Genomic DNA, 8,644 nt, shown 5'->3' with positions numbered 1-8,644 from the left:
CTGCATGAAAGGCCAGGAAATGAATTCAACAATTGCAGTGGTGCAGTGAGAGGCAGTTTCTAGGCTTGGGTGTTATATTTAAATAATCACTACAATTTTGGAGGGGAGGCTTTAACCCTATAGGTTGGTATTCAGGGGTATTCAGTTTCACCTGTCAGCTTGTTAAAAATGTCCATTTAACTTTGGAAGGTTGATTTTGATAGAAAAGGGATATGAAGTGGGAGCTGCTTCCAGATTTTAAGACCCGGGGGCTAAGAGACCCGACTGGAAGGACAAATACCAACGCATAGAGTGAAGCCCGAAGGAATGATTTTTTGCTCTGCTATTCTTAATGAAATTTCTTTATAATAAAGTAAGGGTTTTTTTGTTTGTTTGTTTGTTTTTTAGAAAGAGGGGGCTCATTTTCAGGCAGTAAACCTGCTTACGGAACAGAGCACCTGGCATCTCAGTTAGACCAGAGAGGTGTAATCGGAGCACAAACAGGTGAGTGAGCTTAACTTGCAACTGCCTGGTCCTTCGGTCAGAGCCCAGTCATGTCCCCAGTCATGTCGGGTCAGATGGGAGGAAGGCCGTTTCCGCAGCAAGGTGAGACTTCACGTCTCATTTCGAGTCCATGGGAAAGAGAATGTTTTGAGCTGCTCTGAAGAAAGAGGCATTCGTGGTCACTGCCCAATTCATTATTTTCAGAGCTGTGCTTACCCGCAACGTTGACTGCAGACAGTGTGTCGGACCACGAGGAAGAGAGATACCCAAGACCTTTTTCTTTTCTTTTCTTTCTTTCTTTTTTTTTTTTAAAAAACAAAACGTTTTCAAAAGGATGCCCACTTGATGTTACCTTTTCAAGGCAAAGGAATCATTTAAAGAAGAGAAAATAATACTTTTCGCCTGACGGAGAGCGTGCACTAATGCGTTGCTCAGTCCGGATGTGGTGGCAGGGTCAGCCGTGTCGCAAAAGCTAGTCTGTTCTGAAGTGCGACTCCAGGTGCAGAGAGCATGTTCTCTTTGGAACTAATGTGATGTTCAAAGCAACTGGAACCACCTTCTGCGTTTTTCCCTTCTTTCTTAAGCCATCCCCCACCCCTACCCTTTTAAATCCACAAACCAACAGCTACAAATTCCAGCCCCTGGAAGGCTTTGAGGTTTCATCGGGAACACGCAATCGGGTAAATTGCCGTGATTGTGGGTCATTCTGAAATCCAAACAGAGTTCAGCTTTGGCTTCATGAATCTAACTGCAGTGTAGGCGGTCTCTGGGGCTTTCTCTGATGCTGGTGCCCCGGCAGCTTGGTTTCTAAAAGGGTCTTTTCCTAAGATTTGCAGCGATTATTTTGTGGACGCTAGCTCTGCCTGCTTGCACAGTTAATTGCAGTGGGAGAAGGTTCCAGAACAGTACCTCCTTGAGTTCCAACGGTGAATGTGTACACAGCATTGTATGAAGAGCATTCCAGAAAACCTACCTCCCGGGGAAGCGACTGTGTTGGCTGAATAAACACCTGGGTTTCTTCAGCCCGCCAACCAATCCCGTTTTACCATAGATGGTGTTAAATGTACATGGAGCTTGTGTAGGACCCAGGAGAGCCTTGCAGGATGGACATGGCGTCTGATGTCTGACTTCTTTTAGAGCTGGCTGCCAAGAATCTACCTTTTTCCATTGGAGGGTACCCGCTTGTGTGTGTTTTGCAAGGAAATTGAAGGAGGCATACTTCGCTAACCCACTTATTATATGGACTTTTAAGATACCGCATAGTATCAGTAGTATCGCTGTCTTTAAGTATTTAAAAATACTAGTATATTTATATATTTTGGGGTGAGTGAGTATTAAGTTGGGATGAATATTGATAGGGAATTGCCTTTAGAAACCCATTTGGTAATCGCTGCTCCTTTAAAATTACACGACGTTAAGTATTTGCGTGTAAATCTCTGCAGAATGCCCGGCGGTGGGCACATTCTCCCGCATACACATGCCTCCCACGCAAACTAGTGCTGCTATCTAGGATTATTCGGTTATATATTTTGAGGAGACTGGGGTAGTGGGGGGAATATTTTTTTCCTAGTGGGTCTTGACCTCCAGTTCTGCAGCACCTGGGCTCCGTGGTACCGAGGACCTTCAAGCAAAGGCAGTGAATAAATACAGTGGTTCCTATTATAAGTAAAGTATATTTTCTTGCAATGTGTCTTCCTTTAAGTGGCCAATATAAAAGTGGTCATGCTCTAGGTTTTAGAATTAAAAATTCATGAGAAATAGCTTTTGTCCAGACGCAGCTCAGGACGGTCTCCTTTGGTCTAATCACTGTAAATCTTTGCTACTCATGGAGTTTGGAAACTCTCCAGATGGCTAATTCTGTTTTGGTCTCACAGGTACTCCTTTGATACAGTGGATGGAGACTGCTCTTCTGCCCGAGGGTCGTTCAAAAGGTAAGTCCAGCAAACTGAGTAATCACATATCGATAATTCTGGAGCTTTTATGCAGAGCTGTTCTTCACATTTGCATTCCTTCTACCCAATACTTCAACCTCATAAATAAGAGTCTAAAAGGAGACGCTCTCAGCCCGTTGGGTGGGGGAGGGGGCTGCCTAACTTAGCCCAGCGTTCGTTCATGGTCCAGCCGTGTAACTCTATACATCCGCCGTCACAGCCATCCGCCCCGTGGTTTGTTTCTGGTAATAGAATATGAACCTTTGGTGTCTGACACTTTGCCAGATGTTGCATTTTTCTGGATGGCCCTGCCTCATCTAATCTCCTGGCTCAAGCAGACAGATGCTCCAGTATGCAGACACCTTTGTGCCAGGTGAAATCCTATGACTACTAGCGGTCTACCTTTCCCATCACGCACATGAACCAGAATGCTGCTTTAACTCGGCCGATGCAGGTCACACTGTTGGGCTCTGCTCTACTTCAGTTATAAAGCGAAAAGGGTTGAAATATGCAGGAGGCCATTGCTCTTTCAAAGATGTTGGATGATTCAGGATGTTTACAGATTTCCTGGGGACAGGTTCACCGGCTCCACTTTATGGACGTCAGGTACTTCCAAGGATGGCTCTCAGTGGAGGGAACAGTCCCTTCTAGAAAGGGACCAGGTGCTGGCTTAGTCCCTCCTGCACCTCTGCATTGTAGCTTAAGGTATTTTTGAAAAATTCCTAGGCATTGAAAGCATTTCACCAGTGGTCAGGGTCTAGAAAGCTGATTTTTATTAGGAAAAATGTCCACCCTAACCTACCCTTCCCCTGGCTTTTCTGCCTTCCTGTCTCTGCCCAAAACACGGACTTGGATATATCAGTTCGCTAAAGATCTCTCCATTTTTGTGTTGCCACAGAGTCTATTGCTAAGAGACTCTGCTAAGAGACTTTCAGCACAAATAGTATATTGATCACTTGAAGTCCTGTTTGAGCTTGGCTGAATATACATAATGGGGTGTCAATCAGGGGGGAAAATCTCATAATAAATGGCAGGCAACTTATATTAATGAGAAAAAAAATGTCTCAGGCAAAATATCATGTTTACTGTAGCATGACAGACGGACTTCCCTGGGCTCCCTGCCTTCTTATCCAGTCGATATTTAATAGCAGAGGCAAGGTTCAGAAGACCAAGACCCTGCACCCTTCCTCTCGGTTTATGTCGGGAAGCGGTCTTGCACACTCGAAAGTATAAACGTCGTCTTAGAACCACAGCCAGCGAGAAAGAGCTTCCCTACCTGCGGACTTCAGAAATTGCAAACAAATCTGTTGAAGTTGGTGTAGCTGTTAAAATGAGCTCCTGATTTATGCAGTCCATATTTTTAAGTTTGTGCCATGTGTGTATCAGTGCACACACACACACGCTGTATGCAAATATTGTCAGTGTGTACACGGGAGAGCACGGTCTATTTAGAGAAGATCCTGCTTTACATAAATTATTTTTAACGACAACGTAGCAAAGGAGTAGCCATGCGTTAGGAAAGCTAAATCATGGGGATTTTTTTTCCTTTTAGTTTTGCATTGAATGATGTAGAGGAATCGCAGTTTTAAAGTTTTATGCGTAATCCCTTAACATCTCTTTTCCCTACTGGGCAGTGATGACGACGGTCGGAATTTCTGGGGAGGTGATATTTTTGGTTACTTTCGGTTGCTGACTTAGAGTTGACCCCATTGCTGCTTGCTGTCTGTGCATACATCTGGCCACAGAAGGACCTGGGGTGTTATAGTAGCTGAAAATCTGCTTCACCCCAGGACAGTCTAGGGTACACGATGGTTTCCCAGCCTGCCCGGTGGTGGGGTGCAGCCTAGCGTCCATCAGAAATTCCCTGTCTCCTGTAAATGAATGAAAGCCAATGGGCTCTTTGCTAAGCAGGTTTTATTTATTTTTATTTTTTATGATGTTTCCTTTTGGGTGATTGAAAATGTTCTGAAATTCGTTATGGTGATGGTTTCACAACTCTGCAAATACATTAATCAGGTTTTTATTTGTTTATGCCAAAAAAAAAAAAAATAGCTACACGAAGGTCTCTTTCAGCTCCTGTACTATATTCAAGATGTTACCCACTGTATGATGGCAGTTTGCACTTTTTAAATCTCAGGTCATAGCCCATAAGCCGAGGAATCTTCTTCCTGTGAAGAGTGTGTGCATCAGGCCAGGAGAGGCTCGAGCACACGGGATCCAGGCCTGATCACGTCTCACTATTTTTCCATGGGGTTTTAAGAACTTTTGCCTGTTTCATCTACTTCATTAAAACGCTTCTGATTTGTTTGTCGAGGTCTCTGGTTAGAGAGCGCAAAGTTTGCTGCAAAGGGGGATTATCTGAGAAACAGCCAGGTGCAGAAGGTCAACAGTATGTGATTATAGGAAAGCTCATATTGTAGTCGTATCTTTTATAAGTAAAATCTTACATCTGTATGTTCCCTACGTAGGCATGCAGTGTTCTGACAATTGGAAAGTGGCTTTTTGCACAAAGGGAGATCATCAAATTTGATAGTTTTAGATAGGGGGATAATTGCCGTTGAGAGTTGAGGGAAAGCTAGGTTATACGAGAACTTAAAACTCTCGAATTAGCTATTTACATAAACTTCATTACTTTTAACCTCCAGAGGAATGTATGTCTGCAAAGGTTAAAACTGGGATATTACCAATAAGAGGGGAAAATTCAATTCCAGGACAAAGAAAATCAGAAAGAAAAAAATTTCCCAGAGAAATTTGAGTCTGAAACCTGAATTTATAGGCCTTGCTTTTGTCTTGAACTTTGGATCGTTCTACTAATTTATTTCAACAAAGTGAAGAGAGGAAAATTAATAAGAACTAAGTACATACAACCTACATGAACTACTTTCAGATGAAAAGCTAGTCAAGATTATGCGTTGTTAATATGAAGCACTCAGTTGCAACAGATTGCTTTCTTCCCAGTTCTGACGCTATCACAGCGAGGATATTTAAAGGTAAACAACACATTTGAGCATGTACCTTTTATAAATCTCACTGGAACTAAGAACAGCGGGATACTCACCAGGTTCTTGGTAAAGCTTCTAAATTGTTTTTGTGTTTTTAATCTTTATTCAATACAAATTTCACAAGCAGAGCTGACTTGGCAGCTTTTTCGCAGACATGCACGTGATCATTGCTGAGGTTTGGTTTTTATGTGTGTCAATGAAGATACTGGAACGCCTGTCTTGGGTCTGCAACTGCTCCATTTTGAGAAGCCACAGAGCCCGAGCTGTCTCCCATTAGGCGCAGTGTATTTAAAGTGACATTCATTTAGTAGAAGAACAGCAGTGGGACCCATTCTCCTTCCAGCGAGGATTTAAATAATAACCAGGCTGATGCAGTGGATTAAGGATAATATGCTTTAAAAAATATATATATGGTGTATTTTTTTACGATAATAAAAACACATGGAGGCAAAGAAAAAAAAATTACAGTGTACTAATTCATTTATCAGTGAAGTAGTAGTTTGGTGTGTATTACTGTTAATAAATCTAGCTTTATATTTAATAAAAAGTTTATTTTCCAGTTTAATTGCTCAGGCTCATAGAAAATCAACAGTGCGCTTAGGGCGTGAGTCTTCTTTGCTTTATATAAGTTGGTTTCCCTAAGAAGTACGTACTGTAACATGGAGGAAACCTTTATTAAACCTCCCCGTGCCTCTTAAGAACCCATGTAAGAAGAGAATAGCTGGGGGTCACAGCCAGCCGATGACCTCTTATATTATACTTGTTGACATACTAATATGTGTAGATCACATAAGTATATACTATACTAATTGCTAGCATGTTGTTATATTGTATTCCTTCATAGTTGAGTACATGTGCCACTTCGAACAAGACAGCCATGCTAGTTAGATTTGAAACCCAACATTGAGAACTAGATCCATGTCCTATAACATTAAAGAAGGCAGGCTTAGCTATTTCCCCAGCTTAGTTTTTAAGATACATGCGGTAGCAAAAGGTATTTCCTTCCTGACAGGCCAAGCCCCCATGGTTATGGTGAAATTAGGGAAAAGAGTAAGTAGTGTTGGGTTTTCTGGTTCTATTTTTGTTGTGTGTATATTGGCCAGAGGGAGGTGGAGAAGGGCTTTAAGCAACAAGAGTCTCAATTTTAAAAATGAGAATCTCAGGTGACACCAGGTAATCCCGCTCTCAGGCTAAATGTCTTCATCTTGCTGTGGCCTTGGCCCCTCAGACCGTGCCACCGTCACCCTGACACGTGGAGTCACACAAACCCATTGTCTGATGGACTTTGATTTCATCTCAGCCAAGGAGAGGGGGTGCCAGTTTATGAATTCAGCCCCTAAACAACGACTTTGAAAACGCAGTGTCATGGCCAATGGTAACCTCGAGCGAGGTGGCCACACCGTCTTCAGCATCATCATTTTATTGCTGGGCTCTTTCTATACGCCTGCAAACACCTGTACCTCGCCGCGAGTTCTTCTGAATCATTTTTCTCTTTTATTTCTGAAGGTAAAGGATAAGTGTTCAAGAGAAGACTTATAAATATGAAATGTACCGTAGACCCACATTGTCAGACTCTTCCACTCTCCTCTCATCGGGGGAAGTATATATATAACTTGGGGCTGTGCATTCGCAGCCCAGACAGAACTCTGACTCCGGAACTCATGAATCTTACCGTATATATGTCTCAGGGCCCTGCGGAGCTGGGGTGCTGGGTTAGAGCAGGCAGGCCCATGCTCTGTAAAGCAAGGACTTCAGTTGACAAGTAAATAAAACAGCATCAGGTAAACATTTATAGACGTGAGAACTGTTGCTGTTTCTTCACAGATGTTAGTAAATGTAAGAAAACCAGCCAAATTCCAGGGTTTCTTTTGTAATAGTCCAGGGATGGCGCTGCTGGTGGCCATGATGACTAAACATTCTTAATTTTTCCAGTTCCAGACATGAGGCTGACCATAGATTCCTTAGCTGACCGCTTGAGCGGCATCATCCTGGCGGGTCTTCCTGTGATGACAGGAATGTTCCGAACCTTCACTGTCCAACACAGAGCCACGCGCCACGTGCAGTGTGGCTAGGTTGACTGAGACACTGAATTTCCAAAGTCGTCTTTTAATTTTAATTAAAATTTAAATTGAAAAAGGCGCATGTGGCTCGTGGCTACGTCTGGGACCGCGTCACCTCAGACAGTCGGGGAAGCGAGTCGTGTTTGCCATCGAGTCCTCTTTGTGGACGAGGTGTGCTGAGGGCTGAGCTCACTCTAGGAACTGGAGGCCGGTCAGTGCCGACCACGGTGCTCTCTCTGCGCGGTGGGTTGAGCCCGGCTGCCCAGGAAGCCGTGGTTGTGTTTGTTGGATTGTCATCTGTGCATTTTTAAGTAGAACCAAATCCTCCCATTCAGGGCACAGCGCGTAATAGTGTTACTGCTGGGTGTGTATCCAAGAACGCTTAAGATGAAATCTACCCTCTTAACAGGTTTTGTTTTTTTTTTTGTATTTTTCTGAAGCTGGAAACGGGGAGAGACAGTCAGACAGACTCCCGCATGCGCCCGACCAGGATCCACCCGGCACGCCCACCAGGGGGCGATGCTCTGCCCACCAGGGGGCAATGCTCTGCCCCTCCAGGGCGTCGCTCTGCCGCGACCAGAGCCACTCTAGCACCTGGGGCAGAGGCCAAGGAGCCATCCCCAGCGCCCGGGCTATCTTTGCTCCAATGGAGCCTTGGCTGCGGGAAGGGAAGAGAGAGACAGAGAGGAAGGGGGGGGTGGAGAAGCAAATGGGCGCTTCTCCTATGTGCCCTGGCCCGGAATCGAACCTGGGTCCCCCGCACGCCAGACCGACGCTCTACCGCTGAGCCAACCGGCCAGGGCTTAACAGGTTTTTGAGTGTACAATGCAGTGTTGTCACACATAGGTGCAACGTCGTACACCAGAGTTCCAGGACACGCTCATCTCGCAGAACTGAAATTTTATACCCTTTGATTTGAGCTCTCCATCCCCCTTCCCCCCACCCCTGGCAGCCACTATTCTGTTCTCGGCTTCTGTAAGTTTGACTGTGGTTGTTGCCCTGAGACCCAACTGGGCAGTCTCCATTGTTCCGGAACCGCGCTGGGTCTTGGCTGGTCTGTCTGGCCTTGAGCATACATCTGAGGTGCTTGGAGAGAGAACTCCGGCTTTGGGCTGAGGGGTTCGGGATGGAAGTCTGGGTTACCCTTCCAGAGGTCTTTCCACTACTC

General features: G+C 44.6%; 1 long non-coding RNA gene across 1 annotated transcript in view; it reads left to right on the top strand.

The window, feature by feature from the left end:
- Positions 1-391: 391 nt before the first annotated feature.
- Positions 392-8,644, top strand: part of LOC136314520 (uncharacterized) — a 101,306-nt gene continuing 93,053 nt past the window's right edge. Inside the window, exons 1-2 of the long non-coding RNA XR_010727328.1 lie at positions 392-483; positions 2,358-2,414. This is a non-coding gene — a long non-coding RNA (uncharacterized lncRNA). The remainder of the gene's footprint in view (positions 484-2,357; positions 2,415-8,644) is intronic.

The sequence above is a fragment of the Saccopteryx bilineata genome, chromosome 10 (assembly GCF_036850765.1).
Source record: "Saccopteryx bilineata isolate mSacBil1 chromosome 10, mSacBil1_pri_phased_curated, whole genome shotgun sequence".
Classification (NCBI taxonomy): Eukaryota; Metazoa; Chordata; class Mammalia; order Chiroptera; family Emballonuridae; genus Saccopteryx; species Saccopteryx bilineata.
This window is presented reverse-complemented; position numbering and strand designations above follow the sequence as displayed.